The 19,561-nt window shown below is 42.6% G+C and overlaps 1 long non-coding RNA gene across 2 annotated transcripts in view; it reads left to right on the forward strand.

Annotated features, from left to right (window-relative positions):
* LOC108581416 overlaps positions 1 to 19,153 on the forward strand; it is a 29,221-nt gene extending 10,068 nt beyond the window's left edge. For both annotated transcript variants that reach the window (XR_001893604.3, XR_001893606.3), the window contains exons 2-3: positions 6,686 to 6,994; positions 18,852 to 19,153. This is a non-coding gene — a long non-coding RNA (uncharacterized LOC108581416). The remainder of the gene's footprint in view (positions 1 to 6,685; positions 6,995 to 18,851) is intronic.
* The last annotated feature ends 408 nt before the right edge of the window (positions 19,154 to 19,561 follow it).

Below are 19,561 nucleotides of genomic sequence, written 5' to 3' on the forward strand. Positions count from 1 at the left end.
CTCCCGAGTAGCTGGGACTACAGGCGCCTGCCACCTCGCCCGGCTAGTTTTTTGTATTTTTTAGTAGAGACGGAGTTTCACCGTGTTAGCCAGGATGGTCTCGATCTCCTGACCTCGTGATCCACCCGTCTCGGCCTCCCAAAGTGCTGGGATTACAGGCTTGAGCCACCGCGCCCGGCCCAGATGTTTTATTATTAAATTAAAAAATCTGTTATTTATTTTTTACCTCTTTCTTGCCTTCTTTGGATCAATCAATATTTTTCTAATTATTTCATTTTCCTGCTCTGTAAATTAGTAGTCACATGTTTGCTCTTATTGTTATTTTATTACCCTAGATATTATAGCATGCATCCTTGACTTAATTAAGTCACCCTTGAATTAGTACTTTCACCCTTTTCTAAATAACTCTAGGGACCTTATGATACTTTAATTCAGTTTAGCATTAGCCTGGCTTTCATGTTATTGTTGTCATGTTTTTTTTTGTTGTTGTTGTTTTTTTTTTGAGACAGAGTCTTGCTGTGTTGCCCAGGCTGGCCTTGAACTCCAGGGACAAGTGATCTGCCCTCCTCAGCCTCCCGAGTAGCTGAGATTACAGGAATGTGCCACCACACCTGGCTACAGCAAGGCTTTTGACAGAAATGGTTAAAAGAATTCAAAACTGAGGATCCTAGTGCTGAGGGTGTGATATTTTGTGTTATTGGTCAGTAAGAATGTCTCTTACTTGATATATGAGTCCCGAAGATGGTAAGAGTTGATTTATTTAGACAGAGTTAATTTTAATTAGTGAAAACTAAAGAACTGACTTTTACTTTGGTCTGGTGTATGGTTGTTTCACTTTTGCTACAGTAGCACCTACAAGAGGACCAACATTCCCCAGGAAATTCTGTCTTTTAAAACCATGAGATTAATAACCTTGGTCTGGAAGGTATTCATAGAAAGAAGCTTAGAATGTTTGATTTTTGAGCATGAATTAACTGTACAGTCATCAATTAAATAAGCTGATTCACTGAGTAATTGTTGAGATTATCTTTCTGGACACTGAATAATGCTAGCCCAAAATGGGGATTTGACATTGATATATTCTTTCCTATTAACAAATCCAGTTTTCTTTCTTCCTCCTATCCTCCCTCCCTCTTTCTTTCTTCCTTTCTTTTCCTTTCATTTGCCTTTCTTTCCTTCCTTCCCTTCTCTTTCACAATATTTTACTTTTAAAAAATTTTGAAATCCATCATGCACACTTCAATGTGTTAAATGAATATGTACATTTTAAAGATTAATAGTCCAGTGAACATCTATGTACCCACTACTCAGGGTGAGAAACAAATATAACGATGGTCTCGTGTGTTCCCTATGGGCCCTTCCCCAATTCTTCCTTCTCCACAGAGACCACTTCCACCTGCCTTCTGTGGTAGTTATCTTATAGTCCTCTTCATAATTTCTAACACCTCTGAATTCTTCATATATATATATAAAATATATATTCTTTATATATATAAATTTTATATATATATAAGTTCTTTAGTTTTCGCTAATTAAAATTAACTCTGTCTAAATAAATTAACTCTTACCACCTTCAGGACTCATGTCTTAAGTAAGAGACATTCTTACTGACCAATAACACAAAATATCACACCCCCAGCACTAGGATCCTCAGTTTTGAATTCTTTTAACCATTTCTGTCAAAAGCCTTGCTGTAGCCAGGTGTGGTGGCACATTCCTGTAATCTCAGCTGCTTGGGAGGCTGAGGAGGGCAGATCACTTGTCCCTAGGAGTTCTATATATATGAATAATTACTCTCTATATAGTAATTTTTGTGTATACACACACACACACACACACACACACAAACTGGATCAGTAAGGAATTTACACTTACTACTTTAGATGAAGAACCCCAGGAGAAGGTAAGATAACAGAGTCTCTGGGACAGAAGTGACCTCATTTTCCCTGAAAGTTTACAGGGCAAAGTCACAAGTGAGTCTGTTATGTTTGGGGTGTTTGTCCTCTTCAAATCTCATGTTGAAACGTAACCTTCAGTGTTAGAGGTGGGACCTGGTGGGAGGTGATTCGATCATGGGGGTGGATCTTTCACGAATGACTTAGCACCATTTCTTGGTGATGTTCTCTCCCAGTTAGTTCACATAAGATCTGGTTGTTAAAAAGAATCTGAGACCTCCCCCTTCTCTCTTTTGCTCCATCTCTTCACCATGTGATGTGCTGTCTGCCCTTCACTTTGTGCCATGATTGAAAGCTTCCTGAGGCCTTCACAAGAAGCTGATGCTGGCACCACGCTTCCTGTACAGCCTGCAGAAACATGAGCCAAATCAAAACTTGTTTTCTTTATAAATTACCTAGTCTCAGGTGTTTCTTTATAGCAGCACAAGAATGAACTAACACAGAGTCTATGGGAAATAGGACTCAAAAAATTGGTGGCAGGGTGAAGTGTCACCCAAATACTGGTCATTGGGCAGGAATATGGTCAGGGGAGTAGGCTGCTCTTATTTTCTCACTCAGAGTTCTCACAGCCTACTTTCAGCTCTAGGGAATGGGTCAGAACAAAACATTTTTGTGGGAGTGAAATAAATATCTTTAGATAATCCACATAGGAGGGTAAGGAGGGAAGAACAGGAACTTCATCAACACATGATATATTAATCCATCTTAACTACAAAGAACTACCTGAGACTGGGTAATTTATGAAGCAAAGAGGTTTAATTTACTCACAGTTCCACAGGCTTACCAGGAAGCATGGCTGGGAGGCCTCAGGTAACTTACAATTGTGGTGGAAGGGTTAGGGGAATCAAGCATGTCTTACCATGGTGGAGCAGGAAAGAGCGAGAGTGAAGGGGGAAGTGCCACACACTTTCAAACAACCAGATCTTGTAAGAACTCATTGACTCTCACAAGAACAGCAAAGGGGAACTCCAACCCCATGATTCAGTCACCTCCCACCAAGCCCCTCCCTGACATGGGGATTACAATTCGAGATGAGATTTGGGTGAGGACAGAGCCAAACCATATTGTTCCACCCCTGGCCCCACCGAAATCTCATGTCCTCACATTTCAAAGCCAAGTATGCCTTCCCAACAGTCCCCCAAAGTCTTAACTCATTCCAGCATTAACTCAAAAGTCTAAGTCCAAAGTCTCATTTGAGATAAGGCGAGCCCTTTCTGCCTATGAGCCTGTAAAGTAAAAAACAAGTTAGTAACTTCCAAGATACAATGGAAATACAGGAATTAGGTAAATGCTGCCATTGCAAAAGGGAGAAATTGGCCAAAACCAAGGAACTACAGGTCCTATGCAAGTTTAAAACCTGGCAAGGAAATCATTAAAAAAATATATATATATATTTTTGGAGATGGAGTCTCGCTCTGTTGCCCAGGGTGGAGTGCAGTGGCATGATCCTGGCTCACTGCAACCTCCGCCTCCTGGGTTCAAGCAATTCTCCTGCCTCAGCCTCCCAAGTAGCTGGGACTACAGGCACACGCCGCCACACCTAGCTAATTTTTTTTTTTTTTTTTGAGATGGAGTCTCACTTTGTCACACAGGCTGGAGTACAGTGGCGCGATGTCTGCTCACTGCAAGCTCTGTGCCCCTGGGTTCATGCCGTTCTCCTGCCTCAGCCTCCTGAATAGCTGGGACTACAGGCGCCCGCCACCACGCCCGGCTAATTTTCTTTTGTATTTTTAGTAGAGACGGGGTTTCACCGTGTTTGCCAGGATGGTCTCAATCTCCTGACCTAGTGATCCGCCTGCCTTGGCCTCCCAAAGTGCTGGGATTACAGGCGTGAGCCACCGCACCTGGCCATTTTTTGTATTTTTTTTTTTTTTTTTTTAGACGGAGTCTCGCTCTGTAGCCCAGGCTGGAGTGCAGTGGCTGGATCTCAGCTCACTGCAAGCTCCGCCTCCCGGGTTCACGCCATTCTCCGGCCTCAGCCTCCCGAGTAGCTGGGACTACAGGCGCCCGCCATCTCGCCCGGCTATTTTTTGTATTTCTTAGTAGAGACGGGGTTTCACTGTGTTCGCCAGGATGGTCTCGATCTCCTGACCTCGTGATCCGCCCATCTTGGCCTCCCAAAGTGCTGGGATTACAGGCGTGAGCCACCGCACCTGGCCATTTTTTGTATTTTGTTAGAGACAGGATTTCACTGTGTTGCCCAGTCTGTTCTCGAACTCCTGAACTCAGGCAGTCCACCTGCCTCAGCCTCACAAAGTGCTAGGATTACAGGCGTGAGCCACTGCACCTGGCCGGAAGTCATTAAATCTTAAAGCTCCAAAATAATCTCCTTTGACTCCATGTCTCACATCTAGGTCATGCTGATGCAAGAGGTGGGCTCCCAAGGCCTGCCCCTGTGGCTCTGCAGGGTACAGCCCCCACAGCTGCTTTCACGGGCTGATATTGAGTGCCTGTGGCTTTTCTGGGCACATGGTGCAGGCTGTCAGTGGATGTACCATTCTGGGGTTTGGAGGACGGTGGCCCTTTTCTCATGTTTCCACTAGGCAGTGCCCCGGTGGGGACTCTGTGTCAGGGCTCCAATCCTGCATTTCCCCACTGCACTGCCCATGAGGGCTCTGCCCCTGCAGCTGATTTCTGTCTGGACATCCAGGCATTTCCATACATTCTCTGAAATCTAGGTGGAGATTACAAAACCTCAACTCTTGCCATCTGCACACCCGCAGGCCCAACATCACATGGAAGCTGCCAAGTCTTGGGGCTTGCAACCTCTGAAGCAATGGCCAGAGCTGTACCTTGGCCCCTTTTAGCCATGGCTAGAGCTGGCGTGGCTGGGATCCAGGGCATCATGTCCCAAGGCTGCACAGAGCAGCTGGAGCATGGGCCTGGACCATGAAACCATTTTTTCCTTCTAGGTCTCTGGGCCTGTGATGGGAGGGACTGCCTCAACGGTCTCTGAAATGCCAGGAGACATTTTCCCCATTGTCTTGGCTATTTAACTCTTCTTTACTTATGCAAACTTCTGCAGCAGGCTTGAATTTCTCCCCAGAAAATGGAGTTTTCTTTTCTACCACATGGCCAGGCTGCAAATTTTCTAAACTTGTATGCTCTGCTTCCCTTTTAAATATAAGTTCCAGTTTCAGATCATCTCTTTGTTCATGCATATGAGCATACACTTTTAGAAATACCCAGGTTACCTCCTGAATGCTTTGCTGCTTAGAAATTTCTTCCAGCAGATACCCTAAATCATCTCTCTCAAGTTCAAAGTTCCACAGATCTCTAGGGCAGGGGAAAAAAATGCCACCAGTATCTTTGCTAAAGCATAGCAAGAGTGACCTTTACTCTAGTTCCCAACAAGTTCCTCATCTGCATCTGAGACCACTTCAGTCTGGACTTCATTGTCCATGTCACTATCAACATTTTGGTCAAAACAATTCAACAAGTCTTTACGAAGTTCCAAGCTTTCCCACATCTTCCTGTCTTTTGAACTTTCCAAACTGTTCCAACCTCTGCCTGTTACCCAGTTCCAAAGTTGCTTCCACATTTCCAGGTGTCTTTATAGCTGTTACAAATAATTTTCTGTATAGTCCATTTTCACACTGCTATAAAGAGCTGCCTGAGACTGAGTAATTTGTGAAGAAAAGAGGTTTAATTCACTCACAGTTCTTCAGGCTTAACAGGAAGCATGACTGGAAAGCCTCAGAAAACTTACAATCATGGCAGAAGGTAAAGGGGAAGCAAGCATGTCTTACCGTGGCAGAGCAGGAGAGAGAAAGAGTGACGGGGAAGTGCCACACACTTTCAAACAACCAGATCGCATGAGAATTCACTCAGTGTCAGGAACAGCAAGGGGAAAGTCCATGCCCATGATTCAGTCACCTCTCACCAGACCCCTCCCCTGACATGTGGGGATTAAAATTCAAGATGAGATTTGGGTGGGGATGCAGAGCCAAACCATATCACATGGTCAACACAAGCTTCTTGGTGATGCCCCAAACTTCAGAACCAGCTAAAGGTTTACCATCAGCCAGAAGAGCTGTGGGAATGAGCCTCCCAGAAAGAAGAGATGAAAGGCATTTGTCATCTGCAATGATGATGATGATGATCATGATCATGATCATGATCATGATGCTGGCTAAATGCTGACTCTGAGCCCTGCATGATGGTAAGCAGTGTCTATGGATTGGCTCATTTAATCCTTATAACAATGTCTATCTAATATCTATCTAGAGGTAGATATTAAGATAACGCCTATTTTCCAAATGAAGAAACTGAGCCTCCAAGAGATGAAGTAACTGGCCCAAGGTCACACAGTTGGTAAATTGAAACCTGAGTGCTTACATGGATGTTTTCCAGGTTGAGGCCACATTAACTGGTGGGGAGAGAAATGAAGAGCCCAGCACAAGGGGTGGACTGATGGGAGCATGTTCGGGCTAGTGGGAATAATAATAAAAAATAATAGTCAACATTTATTGAATGCTTACTAAGTGGCTGGCACTGTTCTAAGCACTTTTACATGCATTAACTTGAGGTGAAATAAAACCCAAATACACAGAACTGGCAAATGAGGGTCCATGCTTGAAGGTTTGGAAAGACTTGGAAATACCCTTTAGGCACATCAAGCAGGCAAAAAAAAAAAAAAAAAAAAAATTTAGCTGCATTTTGGAAGCTTCCTCTGATCAAAGATACCCATTCATCCAATATTTATTTATGAAATGCCTATTGTTTCCCAGGCAGTGTTCTAGGCACTGAGAACAGGACAGATTCCAGGAGAAGGAGAAGTCCAGGAACACAAAAAGATATAAAGAAATATTCGGAAGTGCCATATTTTTGACCTTTTCATCGACACTACCAGAAAAGGGAAAACATAAATACTGTTTGATTTTGCCACCAGGCACCACAAAACTGCGCCCTTGCCTGATTTCATTTCAGCAAGCTTTACTGTGAAGTGTTTATGTGCCAGGCACCATGTATAGAAGCGCTGGCCCAAAGATGAAGATGAAGTTTCTATCCTTAAGGCATGCGGTGTGGGAGATGAACAGGTAAGTGGATAATTACATTACAAGTGATTTGTGCCATGATTGAGGTGTGAGCAAAATTCCATGGGAGCAAAGAAGAGTGACTAATTCTGCTTGGGGGTGTCAGATAATGTTTAATGGAGGAGGGGGGGCATCTCAACTGGGCCTGAGGGAGGACGAGGAGATTGCCAGGTGGAGATGGGGAGAAAACACCTCTAGAGAGGAGTAGTTTGTGGACAGAATGATCAAATTGCAGATACTAAGTTCTGAAATACGGACTGTGCATGGACATCCTAGTACCCTCACAATTGTGAGGGCAGGGGAGTCCACAGAGATTACTAATTTATTGAAAAAGAGCACTGAGGCTTATGTTGGTGCCAGCTAAAATGACTGGGTTGATAAACAACCCACCTTTGTTTCTCTATGCAGAAATCACCTAAGCACCTGCCATATTTTTTCTAGCCTAGGTTTAAGTTAAGGTGTCAAAAAGACTTGAAATGCTCCTTTACACATTTGGGGAGGGGAGTATGTTGGTACAACCCCTGCAGAAGGCAGATTGGCAACATCTGCCAGAATTACAAAGGCATATAGCTTGGGACCCAGCAAGCTCACTTCTAGGAATTTATCCTTGGATGCACTCAGTCACATGTGAAATAACTTATGTACGAGTATTCATCACATCATTGTAACAGCAAAAGATTGGAAACAAAGTAAGTGCTCATTACAAGGGAATTGGTTAAGTAAATTATGATATCTCTTTAAAGTGGAACACTATTCAGTCTGAAAACAATAAGGTAGCTCTTTTCGTCCTGTTGGAAATGATTTCAAGGATATATTGTCAAATGAAAAAAGCAAGGGCAGAACCACACATATAAAATAAGGATGGAAAGAATTCAAGTCCTCCATGGAGTATGCAAACTGCTCAGTTAAAAGTCCCTGGGTTGCCCTACCTCCAGCCTCCTTGTGATGTGTGATGCAAAACTCACTGTTTAAGTCAGTTGAGAAGGAGTTTTCTGGTTTTGTAGCCAAAAGCATCCAGACACAGAACTCTAAGGTCAGGAGAGGCCTTTGTGTTTGGACCCAGAAAAATGCAGAAACAGGAGGTAAATCTTTGACTTAACAGAAATTCCCCAGTGTACTCCATATTAACTCCAGTGGGCACTCTCAAGTGCTTTCCCCTCTAGAAATTCCAAGCCCTGAACCGCAGAGCAGCCAGGCATTCACATGATGCAGCCATGGGGCTTTCTATGTAGAGATGCAATTTGGCAGGATTCAACCTGCCTGGCTTCTTTTTTTGTAAATACAACCTCATCAGAGCAACAAGCTAAAAGCCTGGCAGAATCTATTTGCAGTCAGGGAGCAAGAGTGCAATGCAATGAATATTCGAACCAAGCCTTATGAGGTGGAACTTGAACAACTCGCTCTATCCACAGGAGGCCCTAGATAGCCCAGACTCTCTATAGAGACTAAAAAACAGATCTCTGGGTCAAGCCATGTAGTCTGAGACCTTGTCTACATAGCTGAAATTGTCCTGTTAGTATCATCCAGACAATTTTAAGGAGTCTTTGTCCACTTATTCAAGAAAAACAAATATTTGTCTCTGGCACTCTGCTAGGTGCTAGGGATACAACAATGAGCAAAACCAAGATGATCTGTCCTTTATTGACTTACTGTCTAGAGAAAGAGATGGTAATTAGTTAAATGGTTATTAAACAGGTGTACAATTATAACTGAGGTGAATGTTATAGAGGAAAGATGGCAGATCAGAGGCTAAAAAAAATACGTACATTAGAATGGAATCAGAAAAGCCCTGCCTGAGAAAATGACAGCTGAGACATCTGAAGAATGAGTAGGAGTTAACTAGGTGATACAGGAGAAGAGCATTCCAGGCAGAAGGAATGTATCATGCAAAGGCCCTGGGGTGGGAGGGAGCATGGAACACTCAAGGAACTGAAAGGTCACCGTGTGGTTAGAGGGCAGAGAGTTCAGGGGAGTGTGCTGGGAGGGGAGGCTGGAGCAGCAAGCAGGCGCCAGGCAGGGCAAAGCCACGGAGGAGATAGAAAGTATTTTTGTAAGAACAACAGAAAATCATTTGTGGTAGAAAGTATTTTTGTAAGAGCAACAGAAAATCATTTGTGGTCAGAGTGTCAGTTATCCCCCAATATTCATTTCCCCCCTTTAATATTCCCTTCCAATATTCCTTTAATATTGGAACCCCTAAGTTTAGGCTCAGCATGCAGCTATCCAATTAAAAATCACTTCCCAGACTCCTTTGCATATAAGCTTTTCCATGTGACCAAAACAACCTGGCCAATTGCTCTAGCCAATGGGCTGTGAGAAGTAAGTGCAGGCTTCCATTTCCTCCCGTTCTCTCACTGGCTCCCGTTCTCTCACTGGCTCCAATGCAGACATGATGGTGGGGACTGGAGGAGCCATCCTAGGCCAGGAGATGGAAGCCATATGTTGAGGATGGCAGGGCAACAAAATAGAGGGTAACTGGATCCCCTCACCATGGAACAGTCATTGCAGCCCTGGACTATTAAACTCAGACAACATGTGACAGACTGATACACTTCTAGCTGCTGCATGGAGGGTAAAAGCAGTGGGCTCAATCTGGAGCTACTGCAGCCACCCATTGAGGAGGATGGTGTCTTGAACCTACCTGCAAAGTAGCCATGAAGATGGGACCGGACCCCATTAGAACATCTTTTGCCTCATATAGTGGAAACAGCACAAACTCTGGCCTCAGTGAGAGCCAAGTTCTGCTCTTGGGTTCATTACCTTTTAGCTGAGTGAGCTTGAACAAGTTACTAAGCATCTCTAAGTCTCATTTATAAACCCAAAGTAAGGTTCTTTTTTGGGGGTGTGATGACTAATTTTGAGATGGCCTTCAGACAGACTCCAACACTGGCTTTTTTGTGGGTCCTCAGGCTAATGATCTACTCTGGAGATTGTGGACTTGCCAGCCTCTATAGTTACATAAGCCAATGCCTTAAAATCTCTTTCCAAATATGATACATACACACACACATCCTATTGATTCTGTTTCTGGAGAATCCTGACTAACATGGGGGTTAACTTCCTATTTATATACATAGAACAAACTGCACACACATGAAGGGCACAGATCAGTGAACTTTTACAAAGTGAACACAACCACCATTTACAAGAATATCTAGAATATTAGAATTCTGCGAAGAAAGCTATAGCAGTGGTGTAATGTGTTACTCTAAATCCCTACATTGGCTGGGTGCAGTGGCTTACGCCTGTAATCCCAGCACTTTGGCAGGCAGAGGCGGGCGGATCACCTGAGGTCAGGAGTTCAAGACCAGCCTAGGCAACATAGCGAGATTCCATTTCTGGAAAAAATTACCCAGGCATGGTGGCACGTGCCTGTGGTCTCAGCTACTTGGGAGCTTGAGGTGGGAGGATTGCTTGAGCCCAGGAGATCAAGCCTTCAGTGAGTTATGATGGCACACCTGCACTCCAGCCTGGGCAACAGAGAGAGACCCAGTCTCAAAAAAAGAAAAACAAAAAACCCCTGGAACCATAACTATTTAAAAAGATAGCAGGTGTGGTGACTCATGCCTGTAATTCCAGCACTTTGGGAAGCCCAGGCGGGTGGATCACGAGGTCAAGAGATTGAGACCATCGTGGCCAACATGGTGAAACCCTGTCTCTACTAAAAATACAAAAATTAGCTGGGCGTGGTGGTGGGCGCCTGTAGTCCCAGCTATTCGGGAGGTTGAGGCAGGAGAATCGCTTGAACCCGGGAGGCGGAGGTTGCAGTGAGCTGAGGTCACGCCACTGCACTCCAGCCTGGTGACAGGGCGAGACTCCATCTCAAAAAAAAAAAAAAAAAAAAAAAAAGAAGATGAAACACATCTAAGAATAATGCAAGACATGGAAGAACAATAAATCAGAGTTAGAAAAACTCTGAAATGTGATTTGACAGGAGTCAGAAAAAATTTAGAAATGAAAGAAAAAGTAATTTCAAAAAGGTAGACTAAATTAAAAGAACACTGGAGTGACTTAACACAGCAGATGCCTTAAGAGAAATAGAAGGTGAAAAGGAGGAAATTATGAAAAATTGAAATTTTAAAAGAGATGAAAAAAATTCAAAGAAATAGAAAATTACAAATATTTGTAATTTTATGAAGATAGGCAATGTATTAGGGTTCTCCAGAGGGACAGAACTAATAGGACATATGTATATATGAAAGGGAGTTTACTAGGGAGAATTGGCATACACCATCACATGGGGAAGTCCCACTTTAGGCCGTCTGCAAGCTGGGGGATAAAGAAGCCAGTAGTGGCTCAGTCTGAGTCCAAAAGCCTCAAAAGCAGGGAAGCTGACAGTGCAGCCTTCAGTCTGTGGCCAAAGGCCCTAGAGCTCCCAGCAAACCATTGGTGTAAATCCAAGAGTTTAAAGGCCGAAAAACCTGGAGTCCGATGTCCAAGGGCAGGAGGAACGAACAGACGCATCCAGCACAGGAGAAAGATGAAAGCCAGAAGACTCAGCAAGCCAGCTCATCCCACCTTCTTCCCCCTGCTTTGTTCTAGCCGCCTGGCAGCGGATTGGATGGTGCCCACCCACATTGAGGGTGGGTCTTTCTCTCCCAGTCCGCTGACTCAAATGTCAGTCTCCTCTGGCAACACCTTCACAGACACACTCAGAAACAATACTTTACCAGCTATCTAGGCATCAATCTCATCAAGTTGACACCTAATATTAACCATCACAGGAAAGTAAGACCCAGCACACGGTAAATGGAAATCCCTGAAGGGGAAAATCAAAACAAGGGAACAGCCTGAATACCATGGGAAGGCCTGTGTGGTGAGGCACTGAGTCCCCAGACCCTCGGATCAGTAGGGAACTAAGGCCTCCTGCCAACAGCCCCCCAGAGGACGTCTGCCTGTGGGTATGCCAGCCCCAGCCAGGTCTTTAAATGACTGTGATCCCTTCATTGTAGCCCCTTTGTAACCTCATGAAGGTCCCTGAGCCAGAGCCATTCAACCACACTACTCCCAAATTCCTGATTTCAGAGGCTATCAGATTAATAATGTTTAGCATTTGAAGTCACTAAGTTTTGCAGTGATTTTTTTTTTTTAACACAGCAATAGATAAATAATAAAATTAGCATTAGGGAAACTTCCAGTATGAGACCTTTTCAAATATCCCTGCTAACCACATCCTAATATGTGTCTTATGGTGGATATGTGTGCATTTCTGTTGGGTATAACCCTAGGAGTGAAAATGCTGGATCGCAGGATATATACATGTTTGGCTTTAGTAGACGCTGCAAAAGAGTCTTTTCCAAAGGGCTGGTATCAATTCCACCCTCACTAACAGAGTATAAGATTGCTCATACTCTCACCAACACTTGATATTTTCTCTTTTTCGTTTTGGCCATTTTGATGGGTTGTAGTGGAATTGCATCATGGATTAATTTACATTTCTCCTGAGCTTTAATGAGGTTTAGTACCTTTTCAAAAGCTCAATGGTCATTTAGACATCTCCATTTATAAAACATTTGTTAAAGCCCTTTACCCATTTAAAAAAATTGAGTTATCTGTCTTTTTCTAATGGATCTATTCTTTTTATAATTCTGGAAATATTTTTATATTCTGAGCCTGTCCTTCAGTATATATATTTCTTTTTCTTTTCCTTTTTTTTTTTTTTTTTTTGGTTGTTGTTGAGACAGAGTCTTGCTCTGTCACGCAGGCTGGAGTGTGGTGGTGTGATCTTGGCTCACCACAACCTCCACCTCCCGGCTCAAGTGATTCTCCTGCTTCAGCCTCCCAAGTAGCTGGGCTTACAGGCGTGCACCACCACACTCAGCTAATTTATGTATTTTTAAGTAGAGACAGGGCTTCACTATGTTGGCCAGGTTGGTCTTGAGCTCCTGACCTCAAGTGATCTGCCCACCTTGGCCTCCCAAAGTGCTGGAATTACAGGCGTGAGCCACCGCACTCAGCCTATATATAATATTTCTTCTCCCACTCTTTGGGTTTCCTTTTTACTCTCTAAATTGTGGCTTTTGGTAAACAGTTCATCATTTTAATTTAGTCTAGTTTATCAATTGTTTTTTGGTTTTCTTTTTTTCTTTTTCTTTTTCTTGAGACAGAGTTTCACTCTTATCGCCCAGGCTGAAGTGCAGTGGTACGATCTCAGCTTGATGCAACCTCCGCCCCTTGGGTTCAAGTGATTCTCCTGCCTCAGCCTCCCAAGTACCTGGGATTACAGGCACCTACCACCACGCCCCGCTAAATTTTGCATTTTTAGTAGAGATGGGGTTTTGCCATGCTGGTCAGGCTGGTCTCAAACTCCTGACCTCAGGTGATCTGCCCGCCTTGACCTCCCAAAATGTTGGGATTACAGGCATGAGCCACAGCACCTGGTCTAGTTTATCAATTGTTTTTGAGATGGCTAGTGATTTATGATCTGTTTAAGAAATTTTTGCCTACCCCAAGTGATGAAAATACTTTCCTATGGTATCCTCAAGAAGCTTTATTAGATCTATGATCCATATAGAATTGATTTTGTGTATGGAATGAGCTAGAGATGACAATTTACAATTACTCCAACACTGTTTTTTTTTTTTTTTAGACAGAGTTTCATTCTTGTTGCCTGGGCTGGAGTGCAATGGTGCGATCTCAGCTCACTGCAGCCTTCGCCTCAGCCTCCCAAGTAGCTGAGATTACAGGTACTTGCCACCATGCCTGGCTAATTTTGTTTGTTTAGTAGAGATGGGGTTTCACCATGTTGGCCAGGCTGGTCTCGAACTCCTGGCCTCAGGTGATCTGCCTGTCTCAGCCTCCCAAAGTGCTGGGATTATACGTGTGAGCCACTGTGCCTGGCCACTCCAGCACTATTTATTGAAAAAGAAGAAAATCATCCTTTCCTGGGGGCATTGGAACATACCTTTATTATAAATCAAGTGCCCATAAATTTGGAGATCTATTCATAGACTCTCTCTTCTGCTCTGCTTGTCTATCCTTGGACCAATACCACATTGTTTTAATTATAATAGATTTATAGTTAGTCTTGATATCTAGTAAATAAGGCTTCCAGATGCTTTTTCTTCAAGATTGTCTTTGTTATTGTGACTCTTTGATTTCCACATAATTTGTTTTTCTTTTCTTTTCTTTTCCTTTCTTGAGATAGGGTCTTGCTCTGTCGCCTAGGCTGGAGTGCAGTGGCGTCATCTTGGCTCACTGCAGCCTCCACCTCCCAAGTTCAAGCAAGTCTCGTGCTTCAGCCTCCCTAGTAGCTGGAATTACAGGCGTGCACCACCATGCCTGGTTAATTTTTGTGTTTTTAGTAGAGATAGGGTTTTACCATGTTGGCTAAGCTGGTCTCAAACTCCTGGACTTAAGTGATCTGCCTGCCTCGGCTTCCCAAAATGCTGGGATTACCTCCCAAAGTGCTGGCATGAGCCACTGTGCCCAGCCCCATATAAATTTTAGAATTAGTCTGTCAATTTCCATTGGAATATCTACTAAGATTTTGGTTAGGATTGCATTTAATGTATTAATAAATTAGGGAAAAATTAACACTCGAATTTTACAATTCACTAGCATGATTTTTTCTCCATTTATTCAGATTTTCTTTAATTTTTCTCAGTAATGTTTGCTAGTTTCATGTGTAGAATCTTGAATATCTTTCACTGGATTTATTTCTGGGTATTTAATTTTTTTGATGTTATATCAATAATACTTTAAAATTTCAATTCCAATTGTTATTGCTCATATATAGAATACAATTAATCATTAAAATACCCTTGTATCTAGTGACCTTGCTAAACTCATTTGTTCATTCTGTCCAGTACTTTTTACTTTCTGCATGCAGAGTCATGTAGTCTCTTAATAATGAACAATTTCATTTTCTCCGTCCCACACTTATGCCTTTTATTTCTTTTCAGTTCAGATCCCAGTATCTAACAGAAGTAATGATAGTGACATTCTTGACTTGGTCCTCATATCAGGGGGATATCTTACAACATTTTATTACTATTATGATGCTTGATGTGGAGGATGTCCAAGCCTGAATAGGGGTGGGAAGAGCATCTGCATAGGATGTAGGAGCCTGAATGGGGTGAGGAGGTCATCTCCATGGAAGGGCGATCCAGGACAGGGTGTCAGAGCCCAGAAAGATGGACAAGGACATCTACATGTTAGGTGGTCTGGGGTGGTATGTTGGTGCACCAAGAGGGAAAGAAAATGTTCATATGTGACACAGGTGTCAGGCCCCAAAGGAGAGAGGAGAGCTTTGACATTAGGGGTGACCTGGCAGAGGGTGTCAGAACCCAAGTGGAGTTAGAAGAACATTTATAGAAATTTTGGGAAGGAGGGAATGTGGTAGTGACAGAATATCGGTAACATGCAAAGGGATTTATATAGTAAGGAAACGGATTGAAGAAAATGGAAACCAAGTTTCTCACTATTGGAGAAAGAAGTTAAAAATATGGGCTAGTCACAGTGGCTCACACCTTAATCCCCATAATCCCAGCACTTTGGGAGGCTGAGGTAGGAGGATCACTTGAGCCCAGGAGTTCGAGAACAGCCTGGGCAACATGGTGAAACCCCATTTTTACAAAAAATAAAAACAAGCTGGGTGGGATGGCAGATGCCTGTAGTTGCAGCTACCTGGGAGGCTGAGGTGGGAAGATGACTTAAGTCCAGGATATCAAGGCTGCAGTGAGCCATGTTCATGCCACTGCACTCCAGCTTGAATAACAGAGAGAACCCCTGTTTCAAAAAAACAAAAAATCCACCCCCACCCACCACCAAAATGGAAAGAGATGAAACTAGAATGAATGCTGGAGTACTGGATTAGAATTAGAGGTATTAGTGTGAACTTAAAGTTTTCAGTATACATAGATGGATATAGAAGTGTGTGTGTCTGTGTGCGTGTGGAGTATATTTCTTAGGTCTGTCCACTGAGAGGGGCTAGGAACAGCAACACCCCAATAGCAATGAGCATATCTAGCATCGAGATCTTAGTTTCTAAATACCTTTCTTTCCTAACAGGAACCAGGGCTTCTTGGAGAAATGGTTGGTTCTAGGCCTGAAGGAAGGAAAAATTTAAGATAAACCTAGAATACTTTACTGTGCCAGAAAATGAAGAAATGCTGAAAGAATAATATCTATTCTGTCAAAAAGACATAGAAACTAGCTTGAAGGAGCTCCCATTGGCCAAATCTGGGACAATTTGAGCATTGAAATAAAGATAGTAACAGATTATAACACATTAAATAAAATGGGAATCCATGAATCCGTTTGATAAAAATAAATTAATTAATTCAAAATTTTATGAGTAATGGGATATTTATTTAGTTTCAAAGCATCTTGCCAAGGGAAGAAGTGTAACTTTACAGTGGAGAAGCTAGCACATACCATCTTCATCAAGTGATCAAGGTTAAAATCACCAATGAAGAGACCTAACAGCTAAGTGCAATGTGGGATCCTGGATTGGTTCAAGGAACTGAAAAATAGCATTAGTGGGACAATTGGTGAAATTGAATAAGATGTGTAGATGACTTAGCCTCCATATTTCAAAGTCAGTTTCTTGTTTTGATCATTAATTACATTGCGGTTGGTAGGAGAAAGTCCTTGCAATGCACTGAATATTTGTGTTCCCAAATTCATTTGTTGAAATCCTAACCCCCAAATTGATGATACTAGAAAGTGGGGCCCTTGGGAGGTGAGTAAGGTTACAATGAAAAGATAGCTGACTATGAGGAATGGGGCCCTCAGGAGACAAGAAAGCTGCCAGGACCTTGACTTTGGACTTCCCAGCCTCTAGAATTTTGAGAAACAAATTTCTGTTATTTATAAGCCACCCAGTTTATGCTATTATGTTATAGCAGCTTGAATGAACTAAGACATTCTTTGTGGTAGGAAATGCATCTAAAATATTCTTGAATAATGAGGCACCATGTTGGCAACTTATCCTCAAACAGGTTAAGCAAAAATGTTCTTTTTACTGTTTAAAAAAAAAAAAAGGAAAGATATAATTATTCTGGACTTGGGAGAGTGTTTATCTGATGTGCTGGTGCATGAAGCAGAGAGGGCAGCATTACTTCCTGAAGGAATGAAGTCTTACCCAGAATGATGCTTTTACTGTAATCTGTGCAGGCTCCAACTGTGAATTCCTTGAGGGTGGGGCCTATGTTATTTGAAGGTGAAAGAATAGGCTTTGTGGGGACTGAAGGTTGTACATTCAAGAGGGCTCTTCTTAAGAAAGATATTATAAAATTACGAGTATAATATTAGGCAGTAAAATGAATATTTATTTAGGACAAGAAAAGAAATCATGTCAAATTATAAATTCTATAAAGCTCACAAATATTGCAAACATCACAAAATCCAGAAAAAAACCTCTTTTATTGGTTAACTGCTTAGCCTATCCCTCTATAATATTTTTTGGGTTTTCATTTTTTTTGAAGCAGGATCTTGCTCTTTGGCCCAGCCTGGAATGCAGTGGTGCGATAACAGATGACTCCAGCCTCGACCTTCTGGGCTAATGCAATCCTCCTATCTGAGCCTCCTGAGTAGCTAGGGCCGCAGGTGTGCACCACCATACCTGGATAATTAAAAAAAATTTTTTGTAGAGACAGGGCCTCACTGTGTTGCTCAGGCTGGGGACTCATGCGATCCTCCTGCCTTGGCCTCCCAAAGTATTGGAATTACAGGCATGAGCCACTGTACCTGGTCTATAACACTTTTTTTTAAAAACACATTTCTTGGCTTCATACTCTGTGATTACGTCTTCGTATGATATCAATTTGATAATATCAGAATCTTGAACTAGAAATACAATTCAGTCTTTCCTCTAGCATGGGCGATCAAAATTTGTTTTTAAAAAATTATTATTCATAGCTTTAAAAAATTTGTTTTGGTTTCAAAAACTCATTGATAATGTTACATAAATGTTTAAGATTGTTATCTAGCTTGGGAAACCACTACCAAGTTTCTTCCATATATGAGCTGTATGACTTAAAGACATAACTGAATATATTCCTGGCAAGCAAGAAGTTCCATTTTTGTGTATGAGAACTGAATTCTCCATATACAATTTTACACACCCAATAATTAAAAGACCCTTCCACAGATAAGTGTCTGGCTCCACACGTTTCAAACCTTGTTTGCCTTTCTTGTGCAGACACTTCTGGTGCTGGGCATTGTAGGACATATCCATTTTGCAACACAACCTCTTATCCTACATTGCCTCATGATGCTGGGTCAGGTGGCAAAGCGAGTAGGCACTGGTCATATCCCTAGAAGACACTCTCATACCAGTATATCAAGCAATAATTAACTACACATAGGAACATTTGCAGAATATACAACTAGAGCTCACTGTATAGGTTGAATGGTGGCCTCCCAAAAAGATACATTTGTGTCCTAACCTGTAGAACGTGCAAATGTGACCTTACCTGGTAAAATATTTTTGTCAATTTAATTATCTTGAGATATGATCATCCTGGATTTAGAGTGGGACCCTGAATCTAGTGACAGTTGTCTTTAAAAATATTTTTTTAGGCTGGGCGCGGTGGCTCAAGCCTGTAATCCCAGCACTTTGGGAGGCTGAGACGGGTGGATCACGAGGTCAGGAGATCGAGACCACCCTGACTAACATGGTGAAACCCCGTCTCTACTAAAAAATACAAAAAATTAGCTAGGCGTGGTGGCGGGCGCCTGTAGTCCCAGCTACTCGGGAGACTGAGGCAGGAGAATGGCGTGAACCTGAGAGGCGGAGCTTGCAGTGAGCTGAGATCCGGCCACTGCACTCCAGCCTGGGCAACAGAGCAAGACTTTGTCTCAAAAATATATATATATATATATTTTTTTTTAATCAAAAAAAATTCTTTTTTAGAGACAGACAAGAAAGCCACAGAGGAGAAGGTGATGTGAAGACAGAAGCAGGGATTGGAGTGATCCATCTACAAGCCAAGAAATACCAATGGTTGCTGCCAACCACCAGGGTCTAGGAGAGTGGCATGGAACAGATTTTCCCTCAGAGCTTCCAGAAAGAACTAACCCTGTCAACACTGTGATTCTGGACTGTGAGAGAGAAATTTCTGTTGTTTTAAGCCGTCAAGTTTGTGGTAATTTGTTATGGCAGCCGTAGGAAACTCATCACCTAGTAAATCCAAATTAAATATTATCCCAATTTTTGCTTGATTCCAGAAATGGCTGTAGTGTTTCAACACCCTCTAGCATAAGAGAATTGTAACAGGGGAAGCTGGTGTGGAAACAGACAGTAGTCTGAACCAGTTTGGACAAAAATACTGGTCTTGCAAATTTTAGAAAAAGCACACAACCTCTGAACACATGACTAGGGCCCCTTCCAGGACCTTAGGAGGGGCCCGGCCAAGGGAGAGTCCCTGAAGCTTATGCTTAATACATTTTACAGAAGAGCTGCCTCGGTGTAGGAAGCAGTGTAGTGTTACGAAGACAGCCTCTAGAGCCAGACACCCTGGGTTCAAATCCCAATTTTGCAACTATCTAGCTGTTGACTTGAGAGAAGTTACTTAGCCTTTCTGTGCCCCAATTTCTTCCTCCGTAAAATATAAATGGCAGTAG

This window comes from Papio anubis, chromosome 10 (assembly GCF_008728515.1).
Source record: "Papio anubis isolate 15944 chromosome 10, Panubis1.0, whole genome shotgun sequence".
Taxonomy (NCBI): Eukaryota; Metazoa; Chordata; class Mammalia; order Primates; family Cercopithecidae; genus Papio; species Papio anubis.